Source organism: Equus quagga, chromosome 22 (assembly GCF_021613505.1).
Source record: "Equus quagga isolate Etosha38 chromosome 22, UCLA_HA_Equagga_1.0, whole genome shotgun sequence".
In the NCBI taxonomy this organism is placed as follows: Eukaryota; Metazoa; Chordata; class Mammalia; order Perissodactyla; family Equidae; genus Equus; species Equus quagga.
In genome coordinates, this window is record NC_060288.1 from 22,845,127 (window position 1) to 22,872,744 (window position 27,618).

The following is a 27,618-nucleotide window of genomic DNA, read 5'->3' on the forward strand; positions in this document are numbered from 1 at the left end:
TTACGTAGTATCCGATATTAATGCCTTTAAGTTTTATCTTTCAGGATGGTCAGAGTCCCCAAAGAACACTCTTCAAATGTCCCTTCAGGAGAGTATACACCTTGCTACCTGTTTCCTAAGAGTTGAGTGTGGGAAGAAGGCGTATTTTCCATTAACTCCCGTGTTTTCATTTTGGCACCTTTATTCTTAACCACGCTAGCCCAGAGACACTCTCTTTTAGTCTTTCCAGAGAATAAACCTCCAGTGTTCTGGTAAGGTGAGGGATGGGCATCAGACCACCTGCGTGGGTTAGCCCCACCTTATCTCCACTTCCAAAGGTCCCTTTTGTCACCAGTTCCAGAGCTTATTTGGGCTGGCGTGTCGTAAATTTTGTTGCTTCTTGACTTTCCCCGTGACTAGTTCAGGATACAGCTTTCCCTGCTCACTCACCACTTGTCTGTCAGCTTTCTAGTTTTCTGAACTTGGTTGCAATTTTCCCCTGTTTCTTTGTCCTTGTGGGTTTATGGTTTTTAAAATAAAAACTTGATTGTCATTTTAGTGAGATTTAGTGAGGGAGAGAACATGAGGTTAAATGTGTACAGTCAATTCACTATCTTTAACTTGAAGGCTCTCATTTTTAAAAATAACATATCAATGGGTATTTTTTAATACCCTGTTCCAAATTCTTGACCAAAGTTAAGTATAAAATTGAATCTAATATATGCATAGGAGATGTTAAAGGTGTACTTTTTTATTCTTTTCTTATTTGACCTGCTTTCATAGAATAAGAGATTTGACATTTATTTGTTACTTTTATTTTAGAGACGTTAACACAAGCTTTACTGTTTGCCTGTCATTGATCTTTATGTTTGCATTATCATAGCTGTAAAAAATCAAGCATAAATATTGTAAGACTATTTTGTTTAAATGATTTATAAGACTTTCTTGAGATGGCTTCAGTAGCCTTATTCAATTGCATCTCCTGGCATTTTTAATAACCCTCCTAATACGTTCTGTCAGCCCCATCTGTTTTGATTTAATGTTGATTATACAGACCTGCCGCGCCGTGAGAAGCCATCTGATCACTTCGCTACCGTGTTATATGCACGTTAAACTCAAGGTATTTTCAGAGAGGAAGCATAAAACTGCTATTGTTAAATTATATCCATTTTATTAGGTTTCTCCTGGGTCCATTATGTAGAAGTTTGGGAAATTAGATGTTAGACGTGTTCATAGAAAATCATGTCACTGCTTTTTAAAACCAGCTCGATTTAACCTGCCACTAATTCCCTAGCCAGCAATTCTCTGACTCTATCCCCAGGGAAAATATATTGAACACAGTCGAAGGTTAAGGCAGAGGAGTGCAGTGAGACTAGGAAGCAGCCAATCAGATGGCGAGGGTCTAAAGATCTGATGCCTCCAGGCAAGCAGCACCAAGCTGGGCTGCTTAGTCTCCTTTTATTGCGGACGAACAGCACATACACGTCGTAAATGCTCCCTATGTTGGCAGCAGCCACCAAGCAGACCCCATAGCTAAGAAGAGAGGGATACATGCCCAAGCAACTCATTCTGCACAGCAGCCGCCAAGACAACGGTATTCCTGTGCTGGAATGTTCTCATTCAAAGGTATCGGTTCTTTTTCATTGAGTTGCTATATTTCTTAAGAATTACGGAAAGCAGAGATCTTCATGCTAGAGGAGGATCTCTCTGCTTTCTAGTAATGCTTTGTTCCTGCTCTCAGTCTAAATGCCAGCCTTTTAAGATGGTTAACCTCTGGGGGAGAGGGTAATAAGCAGAATAAAGGAACACTTTACATTGCTTAAGCTGACTGGGCACAGACCCTTTATTAGCATGGACTCTTTGTTATCGCTGCTATTGTTCCGAAGATAAGCTGGCTAAAAATGCAGCTTTAAATCATCACATTCTGCTACGTTGATAACTAAAGAGACCCCAGGAAGGAACTGGGGGGCTGAGGATAAGGAGAGGCTACATGTGTTAAAGATTGCCGCAATTTATCTAGCTCTCTACCCGTCTCAGGGAGAAAAAGGGCCACATTGCTGATTCAAGGTAGAGAAAGAGAATTTTGTCAGTATGAAGATTTCTCTATGCTTTAGAAACAAGTTTTATAAAAAAGAAACACTTTGCATATTCTCATCGTGCTTAATAATTAAGATACCTTAATTATCATTTATTACTGACAGCTGGTATGAGGTCCAGCGGTCATCAGCATATTAGGAGCTCTTGTTTTAGTTGCCAAGGTAATTGGAAGGATAATTTAATATGTCACAGAGTAACAAAAGACCCACGAGAAACATATTGCATTAGGTGAAGCATGAGATTGCTTTGTGAAGCATTTATATTTTAGAGTGGGTCCCTTCTTTTGTCTCTCCTCTGCCTCGATTATCTGTTAGAAGGAACAGATAAAACAGACTTCCATCGTGTACTATACATTTAGACGAACACACTTATTTATTCAACACATTAGGCAAGATTTAATTTATGTCTAAGACATTTAATTGTTCGTCATATGGAAAGGTTTCACTGGTAAGTTGTTCGTTATCTTCCGTGGGACATTTGAAATCACACGTTGGTGAAATATCAATGGTTACCTGAATGAAGTTGAGATGAATTGCTGTCCAGGAAGCAGAAATGAAGGCAAGGAATATTCTGCTTCATTTTCCAGTTTTCTCGCAAAAACACGGCCCATTAAAAATCGTAATCTTCATAGCTAATTATCAGGGCTAACATTTACATGTTATACCTCTGAAAGCTCTCCTAAGTAACGCAGATTCTTTGTGTAGTTATTTTTAAAAGAAGGGGAATATTAAGATGTTATTATCGTTTCTAAATTGCCAAGCCAGTGGTATTTTTTATTCTCATTTTTCTTCATTTATTTATGAATTTTGTTCTGTGGAGCTAAGTACACATTGCCTCTATAACATCATCAATTATGTATTATGATACACTTTGGATTTTCAGTTTCTATAAATATTTATAAGGTACATGATTTTATTATAAAATATCATATAAGCAAGTAAAAGTAATATGTGTAACTAATATTTAAAAATTACTATTTAAACTTGAAAAGTCACTGTTTAGTTATATGTAATATAATAAAATAAAAGTTAAAATTCTAAGTTTCAAAATTTAAAAATCCACTATAAAATAAAAATAAGAATATTTTTTCATATATGTGAAACTATTACCTTTTTATTTCTATGTTTAAAAGACAATGCTTCGGAGAAAGTAAAATTAACCAATTAATTGGATGGCTATGGGGAGTCCATCAGCAACTTTGATGAATGGTAATGGGGATATAGGAATTTAGTATTACTCTGCAGAAGAGAACACAGAAGGATAATATCTTGTACTTGAAATATAAGAAGTGTTCTTATGCCCAAGATGATGTAAAACGTATTTCTCCTAAAGGAAGAGTAAAAAGAAAAGGCAAAATGTAATCTTAGAAAATAAAGTTACAGTCAATAAAGCATTTCAGGACAGCAAGAAACAGGTTAGAGGGAATGAATTTAAGCAAAAGAAAGGGCATTTCTCTCTTTTGGTAGGGCAATGTCAATGGGTGGCAGATCCTTCTGGAGCTGTTGAGACTGTTCTCACCAGCCCCCTCTGGTGATTATCCCTACCTGGCTGGCTTGTGAGAGTTAGGAGGAGTCCACATAATTATAAGTAGTTCACGCCAATTTGAGAAGGGTATAATTAAAAAGATATGAAATCAAAGTCGATTCCGACCTCATTGGGGCTGATTGGGTGTAGACGTGATTATTCCTTATACTTATGGACTACAATGGAAGCAGGAGAAACGCCCTTGTGAGTTCATCTCTGTCCTCCACCCCCTCCATTCTCTTCCATCTCCCTTCTAGTGTCTGAACTTCTACCTTTTGAGAGCATTGCCTTCAGTGTAAAGCTTAGAATCCTATTTAAATGCAAATAGCCTTGGCAAGACTACTTTAAGATGTTGTTACACCTTGGTCTTCTGACAGAACCAGGGAGCAGACGCTGAAAGGGGAATGCTGAGTAGGAAAGAGACTTTTTTGTTTTTAAGTAGGGAGTGGGGAGCTCCAGGCAAAAGGGATGCTATTGAGAGAAGAGCTAATTGATGAGTCTGAGACTGGGAAACACATCCTATCATCCAAGATAACTTAATAAATGCCTACGGAGAGACCAGGTCAACTAGGAACATACAATTAGGCTGTGGGTCCAAAATAAAGTGGAAAGCCTAGGTGGGCAGCAATCTTGGTGAGAAACCTGTTATGTACATGCTTTGTTTTTCTTGGTCACCGATGAGGATGTTTGCTGCAAGCAGTGACTTCATACTGTTCACAGGAAGAACTTATTTACTGGCTTGAAGGGGAATAACTAAGGAAATGAAATCTAAGGGACAGAACAAAACTTTTATTTCCTATAGCATAATAATTTTTGCCAGAGTGCATGTCAGGAGATAACGTGAAGGATGACTTTGTTGAAAACTAACTCTGGTCACGTGCATGCTCAACTTAGATCTGTACAAAGAACATCACTACAGCCTCTGAGCAAGAATGATCTTCACATTTGTGTCACCCTCCAGACTTTTCCCATTCAAGGTAACTCAATTGCACCTTCTTGATTTTCTTGAACTTGAAATTACTCCCATCTGCCGCCATGCTCCCACCTGTTTAGGAGTGATTAGATCTAGAGGAGATTACACGTGCCCAGGCAGTGTAGTAAATGGACTGTGCCCGGTGTTCCCAAGGTCATCCCCACCCTCTGGCCAGTGTCTTAAATTCTACCTTTAGTACCATTGAAATGCGAACCCCTCTGGAGGAAGTAACACCACAAAAAGCTCCTTTAACTTTTCTACCACCTTTAATATTCTGCCTTCTTTTTATAGTTTTTGGGATGTTGGTTTGTTTCTTTACCAGATTGTAGTTCTTCCTGGAAAAGGATAGAGGCTGACTTCAAATTTACCATTGCCTAGGAAAAGGCATGTCACATAGAAAATCCTACACAAGTATTTGTTCAACTTATTACCACAATTCACTTCCCAAGAAGCTCACTAATATGCGCACACTGAACCACCAGCTACGTAAGTCACATGATGGATAAAGTGACCAAATTAATAGCCTCAATTTGACCTTGCAATAAAATCTGTGAATCAGGAAAAATTTCGTTTTGTTCCATATCTCTCAGCAGCCTCAGCTCAAGGTATCCTGGCATTCTCGTGGTACTGCTGATACCAAGGAACTGTGCTTATGCCCAAGTAAATCTGGAAAGTCCACAGTGATAAAGTCATAGGTCACTCTCACTGTAGGAGCCAAGTTCAGACTGTGCAACGTGAAGGAGGGCTGGTGAGGAGAGCTGCGAGAGGATACCAGAACTCTCTGTACCTCCTAGGAGGTGGGGGTTGGCGTCTAAGAGGGACAAAGGGCAGAGTCTGTAGAACAGCAGCCCTGGCGAGGCAGTGAGCTGGGCTTCGGGAGCCCGAGGAAGGACCTCTAGAATGAGCTGTGTGATCAACCTCACTCTCATCGTCAGAGAACATATAAAGCCCTTTTTCAGGCATTGTATGTGCAGTCCTATTTCATCCCTCATGGTTTTGTGAACCCTTCTATGACTTTTCAAAACCCTTGTCACGGACTGAGAAAGGAAGCCAAGTGTGTTTCCTTAACATGCCTGAGGTGGTAATGTGATGGTACCTCCCTGTTAACAACCGGACTGTGTTATTATAAGATCCCTCTAAGGCAGGTCACGGGAAACAAGGGAGTTATTCTGCCGGAATGCTATCAAAAGTTGTCTTGTTTTGTATTAGTCTGATCTCATTAAAGGATCGTTTGAAGGTAATGTCTGGGTTTATGACCTGTGACTCAATCAGTCTAAGATGTTATCCTTCCCTCCCCTTTGTAAACTCTACCATAAGAATTTTTCCTATTGCAGACACAGGAAAACACTTTTATGTTCAGTCGGTGGACATTTAGCTTCCTCTTGAACCATCTGGGGCCTCTAGTTCATTCCTGTTTTGTTCACAGGGACATTCACACTCCCTACGTCCAACACCATAAGAACAGCCAGCCAGCATTGCACAGGTCACCATACAATTTCTGAAGTGTCTCTCTAAAGCACACAGCCTGTTCTCAGATGAAAAACAAAAAACACTAGTAAAAAACAGACTCTCAATAAGTCAAAAGGTGTACTAAAAATTAAAAATATTGTTCCCAGCGTGGTCTTGTATTTCTTAAGGCTCCAAATACATGTTTTTAAAAATCATTGCTGGGATCCTAAAAGAGGCATTTATCACTGCTGGGCCACACGACTGGGCACACAAGAGTGCTAGGTAAATATTTGAGTTGAATAGAGAATCTCTCTGAGATGACTTATAAAAACTGCCTCCAAACCCTCAGCCTGTGTACTAATAATATAGTGTCTATTACCCACCGTGCTCACCTCTTCTACTAACTGTGGCAAAACCATAACTTTCTCCCTTGCCTGTCGCCCCTCCAAGAATTTATACTTTACCTACCTCTAGTTTCATTTTGTTCATCAGCTCTGGGATTGCTTCCTAATCCATTATCAAAAATAGGTTGAGTTTTGAGCTATAGCTTGATGTTACTTTAAAAACCTCATTCTCAAAATATTTTTGATAGGGCCAATTACCAGTTGTAGCAAAAACTCTTTGTTCTTCTCTTTCTTTCTTCTTCTTGCCCTTTAATCATTATGATGAGATGGTGGACCCTTCGTGACTTGAGTTTCAGGTGATAAAATGTCAATGAGCATTTTGAGAATGCCAATGTTGTCAGTTCTGTTTCCCAAATAGGTCCCAGATCCAGCATTTTCTTTGAATTTCCCATTGTCTTTGTTTAAACTCCTACACCTCTCACCAGATTACTGCTTCAGATTTTAACGAACTTTCCTGCTTCTTGATTCTTCTTTCTTCAATCTATTCTCTACACTGCTGCGGTTATGATTCTAAGAAGCAAATTTGTTCACGTTATGCCTTTGCCAAAGATATGTCAGAGTCTCACTCCTCACTAACTTACTCCAGTCCCTTCCAAAATGTGGTAAAATAGAATATGAACTTTGCAATCGAGTGGATCTTTGTTCAAATACTGACTATACCATTTCCGTAGCTGACTCTTTGATTTCCATATCAATGAAATGAGACTGACATCTATCCACCTTGTATTTCAATTGAAGTTTAAATAGGATAATGAATGTCAAGTATCTATGATGCCATCTGTTGCTGAGTAGGCATTTAATAATTTGGAAACAATTCTTTCTGCTCCACAGTGAAGTCCAGATGCAATATTTGGCATAACATAAAAGACTTTGGCTGCCTGACATGTGCCTACCTTAAGAGGCTTACCTCCTGCCCCTCCCCATCCACTGCCTCCTTGTCTAACCTTATTCTCTAGCAATGCTTGGACTTCTCAAACACTGTATGCTGTTGTAGTTTGCATTCCACTATGTTTGCCTTTATGCATGTTGCTGTTTCCTTGACATGGAATGCAGCATTTCTCCCCCTTCTCATTTCCTAGAAATCTCCTATTCATCGTTGAACACATAGCTCAAGAATTATATGCTTCTTCTCAGTGATATTCTTTATACCTTATAATAATATATCTATTATTTGATGATGATCCTTACCATCCACTACATCCTGTTTTAGGTAAGCATTTTATACATATCTAATTTAATATTGAAATTCATTATTCTACTTGTTACAATATTTTGTATGTCTTCCCCACTACGTTGCAAACTACTTGAGTGTAGAAAAAAGTGCTTTTCATAGCCTGAATGAACAAGTGAATGAATGATTGAAAAGCAAGCTAGAGGGGTAGAAGAAGATAGGGAGGACTAACGTATTAGGGAATGTGAAATTGTTCCCTGAGATGGGCCAATATTTTAGAGAAAAAATTATGATGAAATCCAGGAATTGTGGAGAAGCTACTATTCAAGGAAATAAGCAAAAACAAAGCAAAAAGAACTTAACCAGAATGAAGTGATGGTAATTGGAGAGGTTCGGGTAAGTATAGTTGGTCTGATAGGAAACGTTAAAAAGAAGAACAGAGGAGAAGCTAGATCAGGGAATTCTGAAGAAAGTCCAGGACTTCAATAAGTATGGGTTTCAGTTTCCAAAGAAACTAGCCAGAAAGGTCTAGATAAAAAAAGACCAATCACTTCTGGAATTAATAATAATGTATCAGATTAGCACTTCGTTAGTGCCAGGCCGTGTGCTAAACACATTACATGAAATGACTCATTTAAACTTACTTTGAAAAACCCAAGGGAAGAGCAATTTGTAATCTCTGTTTCATAGATGAGACAACAAAGGGGTGGCCACACTCATTTAAGACTATAGAGCTGGAAATTAGAAAGCTTGGGTTTGAAGCCAAGTTTGCCTGACTCTAGTGTCAAGCTCTTGATTACTCTGCTATTCTGTCTCTTTAATAAACTGTGGGAGATGGCTCAGGCTAGAGAAAAGGTGAATTACTTTGTAAGAAAAGACATGACGTCATCCAGAAAGTTGGAAACTAGAGGAAAATCAGGAAATTGAAAGCAAAGCAACTCAGATACTGGAGAAGACAGTCTTCCCTTCCATCCTAAACTCATTGAGGATTGTGAGATTTCCCTACGTATAGGATGCATCTGCTAAGAGTCCTATTACATAGACACTGAAGACCAATCACATACATGGATTGCATTCCTCTGAATGAGGGAGTAGGGAGAGGATGGGAGGGGAATTCAAGAAAACTGAAAGGGGAAAAGCAATGCATGCCAGGACCATGAACTTTGGACGCCCAAATCCTCCCTTCTCCTTTGATCTCATATTTACCCTGGTTGTGTGACTGTTGGAGGATGGGGTAGAAATTGGGAGGTGACAGTGCCAGGTTATAGCCCAGGAACCCCTATGTTGGGTTACTGCCTGGGTCGAGGTGTCTGATTTTATTGCCCTAACACAGATAGTCATTGATGAGGAAGGATTTCTGGTCAGGGAGCAATCCCACAGGCCATAATTTTGCATTGTATGTCATTGAGTTGAATATGTTTTATCAGTTTGATAAAATAAAAAGCTAACATTTTGGGAAGGTTTTATTATCTTATTCGGCACTTTACGTTTCACATTTTAAAAATGTATGCTGTAAAATCTGTTCTGTTTACAAAATTAGGTTCAGATGTACAGAAAGTGGTAAATTTCTTCCACTGATACGTCTTTTTAAAAAATGAATCCATTATTTGGGGAGAAAATAAGGTGGATGAGATGAAAGTTTGTTTTGTTTTTCATTTTGTTTGGTTTGGTTTCTATTCCCTTTGCTGACATTTTGATTAGAACACTGTCTACCAAGGAAAAATATTTTGAAACGTAACTGCTCAATAAATGTCATACATTGATTTTTCTGGAATTCATATCTATATCTAACTCTCATCATGAGTTTTACACCTCATGCAATTTCACATTCTTTCAGCTGAAATTACAAACATATCTGTGAGTTTATTCCTCCTTTCAAGTCATCTCTTTTTCTTCCATCCTCACCACTGCCTTATTTCACATTATTCAATATTTTTGTTCACATGATGGTGACAACCTTGTAGCAGATTTCTAGGTCTACCCCCTTCAACCTCTGCATACATGCCAGCATTCTCTTTCTAAAACACAAATTTACTCATGTTGTTAACTTCCTTAAACTTTTTTGAGATAGCTTTCTGTTCTCAGAATAAATATCACGGATTGCAAAGTCTTTCTTGATCGTCTCTCAATATATGAGATTTACCCCCAATTGGATCCCCCCCATATTCCTTGCATTTTGAACTACTTGTAGGTTGCCAAACACATCCTGTTATTCCACCACTCCAAGCCTTTCTGAATGCTGCCACTTCTACCTGGAGTATTGTCCTCTACCCCCTCACATCTGTCACTTCCCTACTTCTACTCCTAGCACCTCCACCTGGGTGTGGCACATCTTACAGCAATTCTCCCCTCATTTTTTCCACTGCTCACACACTTCCCCGGCATGGATTACATGCCCTTCGTCTACTCTCATTTAGCCTCCTGTTCTTATTTCTAACATATGGACCATGTTTTATTTATGATTGCCTGGTTCTCAATAAATCTTTGTTGAATGAATAACTGGATGAATAATGAGAAAAGCAAGAATCCTCTATAATGAAAGAGGTAAAGAAAAATATGTTTCCTAGAAAAAATATATAACCAGTGGAACACTGTAAGAGGATCTGTAATGAAATCAGATATTCTTTCCAAGGATTTGCCAAAATTATGCAGTGATCAGGAAATAACTTGGGATTTGAATCATCATCATTTTTCACTCTGGCTATAGAATGTTGCCCAATAGATGTACTTCCTTCTGATCTAACCTGCGTCAAAATTTTGAAGATGTTGTTTAAAAATCTGCGAATTAATTTGGTATACCGTTTATGTGTTGATAATCCTGTCTATACATTTGGTTTGGCTTCCTCATGTATTTGACATTATTCTGTTAGAAGAGAGCTGATGGCATTCATAAATGTCTCAGAATGGTCAGTCTCTCAGTGCAACAGTTGCTATATCAGTTGGTTGACAGAATCAAATAGGTAGATTAAGCCTCTAAGCAATCACAATGCTGTGGCAGTGCTTATCTTAGTAACTGCTGAGGTCAATGTTCTAATGTTCAGGGCCCCTTTCCAAATCCACATTTACTTCTGAGTAAAATGTGGAGAGTGTTGGCATATTTAATCACTTTGTTTAAAGTGATTCGTGGCTCCAAAGGTCCCCAGAGCACTACTGATCTTATGTTTGGAGCATCCTTGAGAGACTTGAAATCAGGGCCCTGCCCACATGAATTGTTAGTTGCTGCATCTAAGGAATTCAATAAAAGGGTGATTTGTAACAGATGTTTGACACCAAATGTTTCAGCTGTTGATGGTGGTACTAATCCTACACTTACTTGTGCCATGGGATTAAAGGGAAAACACCTTGTTAAATGATTGCTGGACCCAACTTAATATTTATTGGCCTACCGAAAACTTTCACGAAATCCACAGACTCATATTCCTTTATACTCATCTTCATTTTCCAGGATGTATAGTCCCTTGATCTGCTTGTCTAATGACTGCTTTCAGGGAAGCTTCACACACATGTTGTGCAGAACTCTTTTGTGTGCCAACATTTTCTTGTTAAATATTTATGACTTTGTGCAACTTTTCCATTTTCTATAGTGTGAAAAGTGTAATTGTATCAAAAGGGTTCTGTGATTTCTGCACTATGCGTTGCAGATCCAAATTTTAGACATACTATGTCTTTATAGTATCTAATTTCACTATATTATACAAATTCATAGCCAGAACTCATTTGGTAGAAATGGAAGGTCATCCAATCCAGATCCCTTGAAATGAAATGAAATTGAGACTCAATCCGTGTAGGTATTTAAGTGATCTGGCCAACATCACATACATATTGATGGGAGTATGTGTGTTGGAATCCAGCTCTTTATACTCCCAAGCCAATATCTACACAATGACTTTAATTTTGTCCCTAATATCTCTGAGTCCCTCAAATACGTTTCTTGCCACTTATAATTTTCAGCAGATTTGGAAAAGAAAAGTAGATGGCTATTTAGGTAATATTACAGAATGGGAAATCTTCCTAAAATGGCTCCTAATGAAGAGTGCAGAATGGCAAATGTAAGTGGGACATAGCTTTGGTGGGTAATTTTCTAGAACACTACTATGAGCTTTGTTTCAACATTTCACACTGACTGTTCAAACACACATTCAGCATTTCAAACAAAGAGAAATAGTGAAAGAATGGTACATCAAACATCCACTACTTGGATCTAATTATTAACGTTTTGCCATATTGCTACATCCCTATGTGTGTGGGGGGGTGGTTTGGTTTTATTGTTGTTGTTGAGTAAGATTTGCCCTGAGCTAACATCCATTGCCAATCTTCTTTCTGCTTGAGGAAAATTCACCCTGAGCTGACATATGTGCCAATATTCCTCTATTTCGTATGTGGGTCACCGCCACGGCATGGCTGACAATTAGTGTGAGTCCACGCCCGGGATCTGAAACCACAAACCGGGGCCGCTGAAGCAGAGTGTGCCAAACTTAACCGCTACGCCACAGGGCCGGCTCCACTATGTGTGTGTCTTTTGAAGAAGCATTTGAAATTGAGTTGTAGACATCATGACACACTTCAGTCTATATATTAGATACCCTGAATATAAGGGCGTTATTTTCCATAGCCTTAATTCCATAATACAACTAAGAAAATTAAAAGTTTCCTAACATCATCTAATGTCCATTTGATCTTCAAACTTCTTTAATTATTCCTTTTTAATTATTTTATTATTTTGTTCTTCAACTAGGCTATATTTAAGGCCCATGCATTTAGTCTCTGTTAATTTAGTATATTCCCCCCAACTTTTCTTCCCCATGACATTGACTTTTTTGAAGAGAATAAACCAGTTGTCTTGTAAGATGTTCCACAATCAGGGTTTGGTTGATTCATTGTGATGTTTACCTTGTTTCTGATTTCCTTTGTCTCCTATAAACTGGAAGTTAGTTCTTACAGCTTGAGTAGATACTGTTTATACGTTTGTGACAAGATTGTGTCCTCAGTGATGTTTTATATGACATCACATCTAGAGGCACACATTTTCATGGTGTCAAACTTCAGTAATGCTGCATTTGATTTTTTGGTTAAGGTGGCAACTGTCAGATTGTCTCATTGTAAATAAAGATTTTCCTCTTTCCAATCATTAGTAATCTGAAAGGTGGTAATTTGTCACTACATGGTGTATCTTGTTCCCCAAAGAACTACTAGATTTGTCCACATTGAAATGGTCTTAAACAACTCAAAGAGCTCTCCTGAATATCTCTTTCCTAAATGTGTTCAAATAGTGATCTATGAAGGAATTATTTCCACTAGAAACATCATTAATCAAATTCAGTTCCATCAGAAGAAATCTCAAAAGCCTTCTGAAAACTGTCATTGAATTAAACCATCTACATGATAGAAAATAGAGATGGTATCATACTACATGTTAACTGTGGAATTTCTTTTCTCTTGTCCTAATTATTATTTTTTTTTTGAAGATTGGCACCTGAGCTAACAACTGTTGCCAATGTTTTGTTTTCTTCTCCCCAAATCCCCCCAGTACATATTTGTATATTCTAGTTGTGGGTCCTTCTAGTTGTGCCATGTGAGACGCTGCCCCAGCATGGCCTGACAAGCAGTGCCATGTCTGTGCCTAGGACCTGAACTGGTGAAACCCCAGGCTGCCTAGGCAGAATGTGTGAACTCAACCACTCGGCCATGAGGCAGCCTGTCTTGTCCTAATTATTAAATATACCACTGTCTGTTCATCATCTAGGTGTAAAGCAAATCCACATCTCATCTGTTACACTCCCAGAAGTAATGAGAACAATTTGGGGAGCTGTGACTCATTCTTCCAGTAATTCGCTAGAGTAGGAACCAGTATGAGGGGCCAGCCCTGTGGCCAAGTGGTTAAGTTCACACGCTCTGCTTCTGTGGCCTGGGGTTTTGCCAGTTCAGATCCTGGGCACGGACATGGCACCACTCATCAGGCCACGCTGAGGTGGCATCCTACATAGCACAACTAGAAGTATTCACAACTAGAATATACAACTATGTACTGGGGGGCTTTGGGGAGAAGAAGAAAAAGAAAAAAGTTGGCAACAGATGTTAGCTCAGGTGCCAATCTTTAAAAAAGAAAATGAACCAGTATGAATCATAATGGAAGACCTGAGATGAAGACACATATTGGCTCTTTCTCTATCTATTCTAAACTCCTTCAGGGCAAGAACCATAATTCTGATTTTTTTGTAATAAAATCAGGGGCATAGGTGGAAATTATTCTTGATAAGAATATGAGGACATATCGTCCTGAGGGTTAGGAGTAAAGAAAATATGAAACTGGGGAAATGTAGTCACTTAAATAAAGGCAGTACTCGACTTGAAGAAGAGAAATGGTGTTTTGCAAAATTATGGGGGAACCTGCTGCCTAGGAGCTTCTACAAATTCTCTCCTCCCACCAGTGTTTCAAAGTTATGCAAATTCCAAAGGGAAGAAAGAAAAGGGACTTTTTGTCAGCATCTTGCTTAGTGTCTCTGAGTCTTATTTTTCTTATATGTAAAATAAATAATTTGAAGATTATGATCTGTAAAGTTCTTTCCACCAGAACAACTAGATGGATCTGTGGACTTGAAATGTGTTCTGTAAGATTTGAGGTAAGGCTGGAGAAATGGGTGCAATTTGTACAGGTATTGAGGAAAGGAGTAAGGAGGACAAACCATAGCTGGGAGAGAGTGAGGGCTAAGTCAGGGAGAAAGTGCAATGTCTCAAAGATAGAGAAGACGTCACTGCCAGGGAAGGAAGCTTTGTGCGAGAAAATCGTAGTAAGTAATGCTGGGAAGATACATAAGACTCTTCATCCATTCAAGAGATTTGAGTGCCAACTATATGTCTACACAGAGAGGATCCAGGGATAAACAAGACAGACAAGGTCCCGTTTTCATGGACATAATATATTGGTGGGAGAAGACAGATAACAGACACACAGCCAAAAAATGTGATCTCACAGCCCTACAATGTAATGGTTAAAGGGATGGGCCTTGGAGCCAGTCTGGATTCAAATCCCAGCTCCCCAGCTTGGCCTCAAGCAAGATATTTAAGCTTTCTGTGCCTCAGTGTCTCACCTGTATTATGAAGATGATAATAGTATCTACCTCATAGGGTTGGTGTGAGGATTAATGAGAAAAATACATGCAAACTTTATAATTTTTACTGTATTTACTGTACTGTGTCTGGCACGTGGTAAATTTGGAATAAATGTAAACTATTATTATTATACTGGTAAGTGCTATGGTAATAATAAAGCAGAGCAATGGCATAGTTTTTCAACTTCAGCATTATTGACATGGGGAGCTGGATACTTCTTTGTTGTAGGGGACTATCTCTCCTATGCATTGTAGGATGTTTAGCAGTATCTCTGGTCTCTACCCACTAGATCCCAGTAGCACCCTCCCAGTAGTGACAACGAAAAATGTCTCCAGACGTTGTTAAATGTCCCCTGGGAGGCAGAATCACCCCTGGTTGGGAACCAGTGAGTTAGAGAATAAATAGGTACAGTATTTTTAGATAGGGTGATGAAGAAGAGCTCTTTGAAGAGAAACAGGAACAGAACCCTGAATGATGAAATGGAAGAAACCATGCAAAAATATGAGGGAGAAGATTTCAGTAGGATTTCCAGCAAGAATAAAGGCCCTGAGGAAGGAACAAGCTGATGTGGTCAGCTCGGCTGCAGAGGAGTAAAGATAATGTCAGGGAAGTGGGTTGGGTTAGAGTATAAAAGTCAGTAAAGATTGTGGTAGTGAATTTGGATTTTATTCTTTATGTGCTGAGAAGACATTTTAAGGATTTTAAGCAGGAGAATGATATGAGCTGATTTCTGCTTTATAAGTTTATTCTCGGCCTGCAGAAGGCAGAAGTGGAAGCAAGAGACCAGTGGGGAGATGAAAGTATAGTCCAGTGAGAGATGAGGGGCTTGGACAGGGGTAGTTAGAGGTCATGTTGTGGACGTGGTGAGATGTAATAGGATTCTGATACATCGTGGTGGAAGAACTTATAGGATGGGTTAAGTTCATGAGGAATAAAGGGTAAGTGGGGGAGGAGCAAGTTTGTGAGGAAGGAGTTTAATAAATCCATAATTCTGTCTAGGCCTTGTAAAGTTTAAACTCCCACTAGTCATCCAGACTATCCTAGTCTGGAGGTCAGGTGAGCAGTTGGGGCTGGAGATACATGTTCGGGAGTCGTCAGTCTTTAGATGAGATTGAAACCGTGGGACCATCGGAGATCACCAAAGGAGGGAAAAAGGTGCAGCACCAAGGACTGAGTGCTGAAGCATTCCTCCAGTTAGAGGTAGAGAAGGAAGGAAGGACCAGAGGTGTAGGAGTAACACCCAGAGAGTGTATTGTGTCCTAGAAGATAAGAAAAGATAATGCTTCAAGAAGGAGAATGTCATCTGGGTCAAATGCTACTAAGAGGTCAGATAAGAAGAAGGCTGTGAATTCACATTTGGATTTGACAAGGTGGAGAGTGGTGGGACCATGACAAGAACGGTTTCATTGGTGTGATGGAGGTGAAAGGCACGCTGGAGTGTGTTATGGAGAGAGGGGGAGGTAGGAAAGTTGAGACTGAGAATGTAGGCGTTTCTGCCGGGAAGGGGAACGAAGAGCTGGAGCAGCAGCTGGAGGGAGATGAGCGCCGAGGAATGCCCTATCTTTTTATTAAGAAGGGAAGTGTTACAACATATTGAATGCCGATGAAATGTTTCCAATGAAGAGGAAGAAACTGGTGATCCTGGGAGACATTAGAAATAATTGCGTAGGAGAGTTTACTGGGGAGAGAAAGAGGTAAAACCTCAGGTACACAATGGGCCGGTTCATCTTATACAGAGAGGAGGGACAGTTCAATACAATGGGAGAGAAGAGGAATTTAGGTAATGTGGTATATTTAGGGTAGAAAATGAAATACAGCCAGTCCCTGATTTACAATGGTTCAACTTAACGATTTTTCGACTTTACCATGATGCAAAAGTGATACGCATTCAGTAGAAACCTACTTCAAAGTTTGAATTGTGATCTTCTCCTGGGCTAGTGAGATGCGTGTGATACTCTCTTGTGATGCTGGGCAGTGGCAGCCAGCCACGGCTCCCAGTTAGCCCCCATGATCATGAGGGTAAACAGCCGATCCACTTACAACCATTCTGTGCCCAGAAAACCATTCTGTCTGTCACTTTCAGTACAGTAGTCAATCAATTACATGAGACAGTCAACACTTTATTATAAAATAGGCTTTGTGTGAGGTGATTTTGCCCAACTGTAGGCTAATGGAAGTATTCTGAGCACATTTAAGGTAGGCTAGGATGTTCCAGAAGTTACGTGTATTTAATGCATTTTGGACTTAATATATTTTCAACTTATCACAGAGGAAGATTTGTAATTCTCATCAAAATACTTCTATTTTCTCAGTGAAGTATAAAATAAGATCATCAGCTGATAATGTGTCCCTGGAGAGCAAAGTTTGAAGGATCAAAAAGAAGAAAAAGGGTGTCAAGTAGTCCTTTAGGAAAATGAACAAGAATATTTATTGGGAAATCTGTTAGAACTGCCAGGCAATATTAAGCACCTATTTGAAATGTGTAGTCATACGTTTAAAGTGAGACCCATCAACATGTTTGTGTGCTTTTCCTTAGTTGTGTTCATGCTTTGAAGCGGGCATAAAGCAATTAGAGAGTTGGGTTTAACCAGACTGGTATATTGATGGACAGGTATACAAACGGAGAACTGAGGGGAAGGAAAGGGGATTAAGGAAGAAAACAAAGGTGATTGCTCGAGTGGGCAGTGGAACCCATGCTGCTGAAAAGGAAGGCAGCACCTGCCGGGCAAAGCTGAAGGGCGGTGAGAAATTAGTGGTGCCAGTGCCCTGGAATTCTCAGGGGATTAAAGAAATACTTGGGGTGGAAGTACTACAATAAGTTGTCTAATATGATAAGACATAGTTATCAGAGTAGATGCTTACAGCTGAGAGTCTGGAAATGGATAAGTCATTGGTAATGAATGGCAGGATTATAGAGAGCTTTGACTTTTAGGACAAGAAGCTTGGGCTCTTATCTGCTTGAGCAAGTGCTTTAACCTAGAGGACAGGCGTTGGAGCACTGAGCTAGAATAAAAGGCTGTCTGTACATTTTTCTGGGTGAGAGGATCATAGGTTCCCTCAGATTATCAAAATAATGTCTGAACTGCAAAATATTAAGAACTATTCCTCCAGAGTCTAGGAAGGGAGCAGCCATTGAAAGTATCTGAATAGGAATGAACATGTTATTTAGAAAAATGACACTGAGTTTGAAGGGGAGAGAAAAGGAGATCGTCTAAGTAAGAAGAGAGGTGCAATCCCCCACGGGCATTGTACAGAAAGGGACAGGTGAAGGAGCTGACTGCACAGAACACCGCCTCTGCGACTGAATTCCAGTGCCGTCTGGCAGCATCCCTCTTCACGTCACACTGCGTTCACCGTCTCCCCTCTGCACATTTCCCCTCCTTTCCTCTGCTCACTACAGTCAAGTGGTGGTTTGTGTTTCATGGTTTTACTCAGGCCTTGCTTGATGAGCTCTTGAATCGGAAGCCTGTGGGAGGACTTAACCAAAGATGGAGAGTCCTGCTACGTCCTTGCCACTTTGGGGCAGGAGGACAGACCTAGAGGTACTTTTCAACACAAGATATAGTGTGTGTGTTCCTTCGCTCAGGAGGTGTGGGCTTCCCCACTTCTGGAGGTAATCGCTAGGGCCAGTCGACCTGAGGTTAAGGCATGACGTTGTCACTAATGAGCAAAAGCTTTGAATTCAGGCACGTGGTTAAGCAGCCACTTCACATAATCGTTACAATGTCTGTTAAGAAATTGTATCAACCCTACTGAACGATTGAATAAACACAAGTTGAGAGTCGTTAACTCGCCCACAATTAGACAACTAGTAAAATGCAGAGCATGATAGACTTCACGAAAAGGCACTAAGGTGGACAAGGAATACATTTCTCAAAGGTTTAAGAAGCACTTTCGTCTAATTTTCTTAAAGCAGTCACTCTCTCGCTTGTATAAGACTAGTGAATATTCCTTAAAATTAGATGATAGTAACAAGCCAACAGTAAACTGTGTCATAATTCAAATCAATCAAATGCCATGTTAGAATAGAATAACTTATCATTCAAGAAGACAACTGTGAGCGGAATATCAATTAAATTTAGAATAAAAATTATCATGCCGGAATTTTTTAGAGTGTAGTTGTATCACTCTCTAACAAGTTGAATTTATTTTTTGAAGCATTTTGATTAGACATTCCTGAGGAATTTCCAGCTTTAAGGAAATTTATAACCAGTACTGTGCTGTGCAGTGAGAGCAAAGGATGGGGAGCAGGGGTGGGGGACCCTGAGAAGGAAGGCTCTTGCACAAATTGCATCTTTATTGACCACGATACCATATTTTCTGGCCCCAAAATTGGGACATGTGGTCCGAGAAAGAGAAAATATTCAAAGTTAGGACTGACACAGAAATATGGGCTTTCTGGTTATCATACTATTATCAGCGGTAGAAGGTGACAGCTTGGAAAACTCAGGCTTGCCCTTTAGGTCCGATTTGAGATTTATTGAAAATTAATTTCTTAGGTTCCACTTGTGAACATTTACTGCTTTGTTTTGAAAGCCCACCACCACTTTCTTCTTTTTGAGTTCCTACACCTGCTGGCTTTGTAACACTGTATTGTGGTTTTATACCATTGTCCATTGTTTGTGCTGAACTCTGTCTAGTCTTAGGAGTCTTGGCACCCAGTAGAGTGCCCGCTCTCAGTAGGCCCTCAATAAATGTTTGCTGAAGGCATGGAGGATGGTGACCCTGGAGCCAAACAGAGCCAGAATAAACTACCTTCCTTGCTACTTTTCCTGTGAAGGTTCCATGTTTACTTCTTTAGGTTCATCTATATCTGAGACTAAGTTTCAATAGCAGATGTCCCTTCATTGAAAACTTACCCATGTATTACTCTCCTACTTTATTTTCAGGGATGACCTATTGTCGCTATTCCATGTTCTCCCATAATGCTTTGCGTTAATTGCCAATTATATCTCAGTTCGATTGTTGTTGTCTTTATGGAGAGTAAATCACGTTTTCCACCTATACCCAAATTTCAAAAACAGCCCACTTTACTTGTTTTTTACTGGACAGTTTCAAAACGGTGATAACCTTATCAACACCTTGGTTAAAGTTAGTATGTCCTGAGAACTCATTCTTGGGTACCAACAATGGTCACTTAGTGGTGAAAATGCTGTCCTTTTTTGCAGTGTTTGTTCTGATGATTAAATGTCTTAGTATTGGTAAAACACTGGAATGATGCCGGCACACAGTGAGATTCATTTATGTGTTTGCTATTATTTTGTTGTCTTTACCTTTCAACAAGCATCTGAGGCAAAAACAAACTGACACAAAAGTCAAGGAATCTCTTAATCCCATAGTCTCTCGCAGCTTTTATCTGAGTTTCCCATTATAGACAAGTAGTGTTCAAGCACAAAATCATCAATGGGAAATTTTGCATGCACAGTAGAGACTCAGGCCCTATGTGGTGGGGCAGAGGCATGTGGAAACAGTAGATACATTGGATTAAACGCCTTGTGCCTTTAAGGTCAGAAAAGCTTCAGAGTTATTGAATTTGGCTTGGATTTTATGATATGGCTCATTGGGCAGCTGGTACTTTGTCCATTGGTTTGTGGGTATGAACTGTGTTTCTATGAATTTTTCTCAAGAACTAGAGAAAGAACAAAGCAACCTTTGGTTGTTGGTCTATTTTGATGTCTTTAACTATTTTATCTGAGATATAAAGATATATATGTGATACCAAGACATCCATAATGCAAAAGGTGCTTGACTCAGGAACAAACTATCTGCAAGAGTCGTGATCAAGTACCTTGTACTTCGAGGGGCCTAGGGATGCATGTAGGAGACCATGGAACAATTTTCAGGAAGAGAGACTTAGTTTTGAGTATCTGATCAGACTCAAATGTTAACCACAGCTTTGCTTTCTCTCTCAAATTTTTTTGTTGTTGCTATGTAAAAATCTCACATTGCTTTGTAGAATGGTGAAAATTTTCTAAATTAAAGCAAATTGGAGGTCTTTCTTCAAGAATGTGTCTTTATTTGGCTTTATGACTTGAGTACCAGCCCTGAATAGCAAGGAGGGTGACTTATTCATGATTTTATCCGTGAGGGCCTACCGAGGTCATACCATCAAAAGTGGTACTCAAAACCATTTGTGGAATGAATAAGTGAAGAAAAGAAGGAAAGTCTTTTTGTCCCCTAGACTTTCATTCAAATAGTTGAGTTGCTATATTATCCAGAAAGTCTTAAGAGAGAAGTCGGCAAAATTCCCAGCTAGAGATGGGGCTTCTAATGAAACCTGCTGGGAAAAGTTTGAAGATGTGTGTTCCCTAAAGATTTTATTTTTTCCTGTGGGGAAAAATGCTTTGAAGAAGAAACTTTTGATTTAGAATAAAACTAGAATCTCTGAAAAGCATGCAGCATAGCAGGCTAGATATAGAGAGTTAAGAGCCAGTTACCGGGCAACTTCTATACCCAGGCTTTATAACGTTTTCAAGAAGGATTCTAATTCCAGATGGCCTACTTTCACCATAATACCACTGTTATCAGTTGAATTGTGTCCCTCAAAATTCATATTTTGCAGTCCTAACCTCTAGTACCTCTGAATGTGACTTTATTTGGAAATAGGTTATAAAGTTAGTTGAGATGAGGTCATGCTGGCAGTAGGGTGGGCACCTAATTCAATATGACTAGTGTCCTTATAAAAAGGGGAAATTTGGACACAGACATGCACACATGTGGCAAACAGCATGTGAAGATGAAGCCAAAGATCAGGTGATGTATCTACAAGCCAGGGAATGCCAAAGATTGCCAGCAAACCACAAGAAGCCAGAGGAGAGATATGGAACAGATTCTCTCTCACAGCTCTCAGAAGGAACCAACCCCAACTCACCCCACTGACGCCTTCATCTTGAACTTCTAGCTTCCAGAACTGTGAGAAAAGAAATTTCTGTTGTTTAAGTCACCCAATTTCTGGTACTTGGTTATAGCGTCCCTAAGAATCGAGGAGACCCACAGAGATTATTCAATCACTGCCCTACACTTTAATAGCTACTGCTAAACACCACAGTTCGTAATAATTTTGCAATGATACTGTAGAAGTGCTGTCACTTTAAAGTAGACATAAGATCATTGGGTGGGTGGTGTTTTTACCAAGACGTGAAAATATAATTATCCGTGAGCACTGTCCTGCCTTTGAAGACGGTACTGGCGCTGGTGATTCAGACCTTCCATGAGGAAACTGGCCATTAGTTGTCACAGGGATCTTAATCAACTTTGTCTTTCTGAGAAACTAAAAGTATTCATCATAGCATTGAGTGCATGGGATCTACATGTTTTCTCCATGTTGTAATGATATAAAAAAACAGTTAATTAGCAGAGGAAGACATTTTTAGAAGAAGCACATTGAAGCTAGAGGCTTTAGAAGAATTCTGCTTTTTCCCTGAGTGCCAAGGGTTTGATTATGGAGTTGAAAACATCACTGAAGGATAATTGATGAAGTGATCCTTGAACATGTGTATTTATAATGGATGATAAAAGTTTCAAGAAACTTTTTATGAGCTGCTAGAAAAAGATGTATTCCCTTCAGAAGATAAGTCATAGCGAGGGATCCTGGATGGCTGAGAGGCCTCATCACAGGGTGGCACGTCTGCTCCAGGCAATTTACACAGATGCTGTTCTCAGATGCTCGCCAGTGAGTGCAGTCCTGCAGTGCGGTGACATTACCTTCAGGTGACTCTCTGTTCTCTTCACATTGTCTAATAAAAACTTGGCTCTGGAGAAAGAGACAAGGCCATGCAGTTGGCTTAGATCCTTAATGGTGTTGATTTGGTAGAGTTTCATGGGTTTATTTTGAGCCAACCGGTACTTCATGTGTGGGGAATTTTTTTTAATGGCAGCAGCAGTGACTGGCCAAAGGACATGTCCTCATCCTTGCCATCTAGATTTAAGAGGATCGTAAAAAACCAGCCCTTCCTACTTGCAGGCAAGTGGCAGCTGACACTGTAAATCTATGAGTGGGTTATTAAAAAATGGCTTAGCACCCTCTCCTAAACCCTGTAAAGTCCTCTACATGATTTCACTAGATTCTTAGGGAGCCAGCCCCTCTTCCTCCCGCATCCTCTGCCTTCTTCTTTGCTCTCACTCCAGCAAATCCCTCTTCGTCTCTTAAGCAGAGTTGCACAGCTACTTCTGAGTAACCTCATTTCCTCAGGACTTTGGGGCCCCATCCTCCAATTGGTTTCCTAAGATGTTTGTTTGTCTTTTATTATAAAGGAAGTTTCCTCCTTGAGAGGCACACTGGGGCAAGCTCATATAGGAAGATTTTTTCAGTCACTTTTACTTCCTTACTCTAAACACTTGTCAACATAGAGGTCAGACCATTTATTTACATATCCTTGTTATTTTCTTCAGTCTCTGTCTCTCTCTCTCTCTCTCTTGATTCCTTATTTTTTGTGTAAGTATTCTTATCATAATCAGACTATAAGGTTTTCTAGGACAAAAATTGTCCCCTTAGCTCCTGAAATAGTATGGGGTTATCTAGCAGTCACTCAACAAGTGTTTGTTGGTAGATTGATTCTTTTCACCCTTCCCGCTTCCCCCCCACTCCCTCCTCATTCCCTCCTTCCTCCTGTTCCTCTTCTATTTTGAATAAGAACAAAAAATCATAATAATACGTTCTTTAGTGTGATCATAATTTATGTAATTTTGCATAGAATTGATCACATAATTACATCATAAAAAGTGAATATGTTTTATCAGCTTAAATATATTTTTGTGTTACTCTTCATTTGGTCAGTTTGTCTCTAACTTCACTATTAATGAAATTATCTGTTTCAGTAGGGCGGCCATATTAACGCATTGAGGTTTTAGAGAGACATATATTTCATAGGTTCTTGGACTTTTATAAAAATATGTTGCATTAATGTGTTAATTTAATAAAGAGAGAGGTGGAAATTCACAGAATTTCTTATACACAACATTGCTACCTTTTCCGTCACAGAATTCTGCTTCTTTTTATTTTATGCAAAGACTGTAGAAACCATGATTTTTCATATTGTTTGGAAACAAATGGATGGCAATTAAAGGAATAGATCATGTTTCATGAGTTGTAGGCTCAGAATAATGTATGGCAGTAATAAGAAGAAATATTTTACTGAAACAGAAATCTCAAGAGATTTGAAATCTCCCCATTTAAATCAATATCTTGGTATTTCAGGAGACATAGACTTTTTTCCCGCCGCTGTCATGAAATAATGAAAACTATAATTGTGTGTTATTTTGTTATATTTGGGGAATGGGGAGGGACATATGGTAAACACACTCAATTATCAGTTTTATAAGTTTTTAGCATAATGTGTTGATTCTGATAGAAAAATAATGACAATAGCAACAACGGGCATTTATTCTGCTCTCCGTGTGCCAGGTATAGTGTTCAGTGCTTTGCACACATTTATCTCATTTGCTCCTCACAACCCCGCCATGAGGCTGGTTCTCTTATTATCTCCATTCTGTAGATGGCGAAATGATGGGCCGGGAGGTAAAGTAATCTTCCCAAATTCATCCTCCTTTAAATGGCAGAATTTGGGGCTCACACTCCAGCTTCTCTAACACTAAAAGTCAGGCTTTAAAAAATCTCTTTGCTATTTTTTTAATGGTTAACCTTTGATAGAACATAGAGATCAATGTTTGATTAGACACTAATTCAAAGTCAATTAAAAAAGAATTTGGAAGCTGGAGCCATAATAACTTAGAGGTTGAAGCCTTTTCATATCATATGGGATTGAGTCCTTGAAGTCCTCAGAACTGGATTCACACCATCGGAGTGTGAACTGGATCAGATGAATCCATAATGATCCATGGAGCGCTCAAGGAAGCCTGGGCTGCCTGCCTCAGAAGGCATCTCATCAGATCTGCAGAATCAGAAATCTCGCAAGGTGATGCGGGGCATCCCACATTTGTAACAAGCACCCCATAGGATTCCTATGTAAACTAAAGTTTAAAAACCTCTGTGTTAGGCATGATTTCTTTCTTTTTATAGGTAGGGAAAGATTTTCTCCAAATGTTTAAATTTTAAAGAAAATCACTATAATTATGATAAACCTGGAGTAGCAAACTAGTGGTCTGAATGACAGCTGTTTTTTCTTTGGTGAGCCGTTTGTTGTCATTTTTTCCTAAAGAGAGTTTGAATGCCTGTGCATAAGGCACACACCCTCTATTTCACTACATGCCCATGACTTCCTTTTACGCCACACTTTTAAGATACCTGCCTGATCCCTGAAGATGGCTGGAAAGAGGAATATTCTTTTAAATGGAATCCAATAGATAACTTGGATAAATGATGACCTTACTGGAACCGTCTATGCCTCGCTCTCCCACAGTGCTCTTGACTTGTCTATGCGATAGTTTTTCTCTTTGTATACGGGATTAGACAGAGGAGGAATTGTTTACTTTTTTCTTCACTTTTTCTTACTCCCAGTAAATGACTCAAAGGGCATCCTCATGTACCATTTGAGAGCTCAATCCTTTTTGATAAAGTGGAGGGAGAGCATACACTACAAATATGAGTATTTTTCAGAAACTGGGGAAAAAAACCACAAAATTTATATTGAGGAGACAGCATATCAAGTAAAATAGATCAGATAAAGTAAAGGAATTATGTACCCCTTAATGCATAAAAACAGTACATATAATGGCTTTGGAAAAAAGAGCTAGGTCAAAATTAATCAAGACACTTTTTGGGGAACAGAGTACCTATTTGATGAATTAAAACAACCTAAATAAAAAATAATAGAAATGACACCTAACCTTATTGTTTTATTTAATAAATTTGATGTTACACTTTGTAAATTTAAGGCTTACAGTGTGTTACTTTGATACATTTATATATTACAGTGTGATTGCCATTGAAGTAATATTTATCACATGGCATCGTTTTGGTACAGTATTATTGTCTGTACTCATTATACTATGTATTAGAGCTCTATGGCTTATTTAGTACATGTTACAAGTTTGTACTCTTAAACACCGTCAATCTTATCCCCCCACCCCCATCCCCTGGTAACCAGCATTTTACTCTGATATTTTATAGTTTTGACTTTTTTTAGATTCCACATATAAGACAAATACTTGTCTTTCCATGTGTGATGTATCTCACTTAGCATAATGTGCTCAAGGTCCATCCGTGTTGCCACGAATGGCGAAATATCCTTTTTAATGGCTGAATAATATTCTATTGTGTATATATGCATCTTTTTACCCATTCATCTGTTGATGGGCATTAGGGTTGTGTCTGAATCTTGGCTATTGTGAATAATGCTGTGATATACATGGATGTGCACACATAACCTTTACTTTATTCAATTGATATGGGTAATTATATATAATTAGGCTTTTACTTTCTGATTAAATATATGCCATTTTAAAGTTAAAGATCTAATGGAATTTTGACTAATATTTTACTTAATTAGGAGCCTTTAGTTAAGTACTGAATGCTGAAAAATGTTTTTTAAATAAGTTAAGAAAACTAAGCAAATAATAACCCCAAAATATATGAAAATAAATTAGCATGATATTAAAATAGCAGGACAAATTCAATGAAAAGGAAAGTAAGAAATTGTATAACCTTCTTTCTTAGACTTTTCCTTGGTTTTGGGAGTTGCATAGAACAATCCGCATTTCCTCTGCTGGTTGAGGATTACTTATTTGCGATTAGGACTCATTGATAGAGTTAATGAATAGGCGAGTCTCTAAGGGGAGCCCACGATGTATTCAAAAACGGCTGTAAAAGGCACTCACTTAGAAATAAAGAAAAATCCTTGTGATACATCAAGAAGTTTGTAAATGTGCCAATTAACCTAGCTTGTTTCTTAAGAAAACAATCAAAGATATTGGCAAAGATAACTCTATGAAGATATTCGTCAGAGCAATATTTAGACTAACCTAGTATAAAATAGAAACAAACTATGTCCCAAAACCAGTAGATTTGTTTTTTAAAAATTGACTCATATGGTAATAGGATTCTATGTGGTTATAAAACAAATGTAGCATGGACATTTCAAATTCAACATGTCTAAAACTAAATTCTTTCCAACAAAATCTTTTTTCCCATCATCTACAAATGAGTAAGTGTTTCCACCACTGCCAAGATGATCATGCCAGAAACCTAAAAATTGTCCTTTATAACTCTCCGGTCCTTATTCTTCATCTCCCACAGCCAGTACAGCAGCAAAGCCTGTGGGCACCAAGGCGCTACTTCAACACATATCTCGAACTCATCCACTTTTCTGTCTCTACTGGCATCCTTTCCTCCCATACACCGTTCCTCCTTTCTATCAAGGAATTGCCTTTTTATCTTTGGCTTCCCACCTTAAATCTTCCTTTGTCAGAAGAAACTTCCATTCTCAATGATATGGATTAAGTCTCCAATTTGTTCTTTCTTATGGTGCCCTGTAACCCTGCTCTCGGACTCAGTATTGCTTGTGCCTTTTGTAAATAAAATATCAATTGAGCTTAAGATCTGCTTCACTCAATAGATCATCACCCTATGAGGACAGAATCATATCTACTTTTTCCCCCAACTATCTGTCCCTTACCTACAGATGCGATACAGAGCCTGACACAACTGTCACTCAGGAAAATGTATAAAATAGGTGAATAATGTTTGACATTTAAAAACGTTCATAGCATATTGCCAAAATGTATTTTTTTCAAAGACACATTAACAAATAAACATATTTTATACATATTTTGAATATAAGACTATGATTTTAAGAACATAAGCAAAAGTTGTTATAATGGTTATCTCTGAGTGGTATTATGCATTTAAAAAATATATTTCTGTTTTCTAATTGTCTGCTGAGTACTTTCATCTTTAAAATTATAAATAATTTACTATTTTTTAAGAGTGTTCCCCTTTCTTGTACTAATCCAAA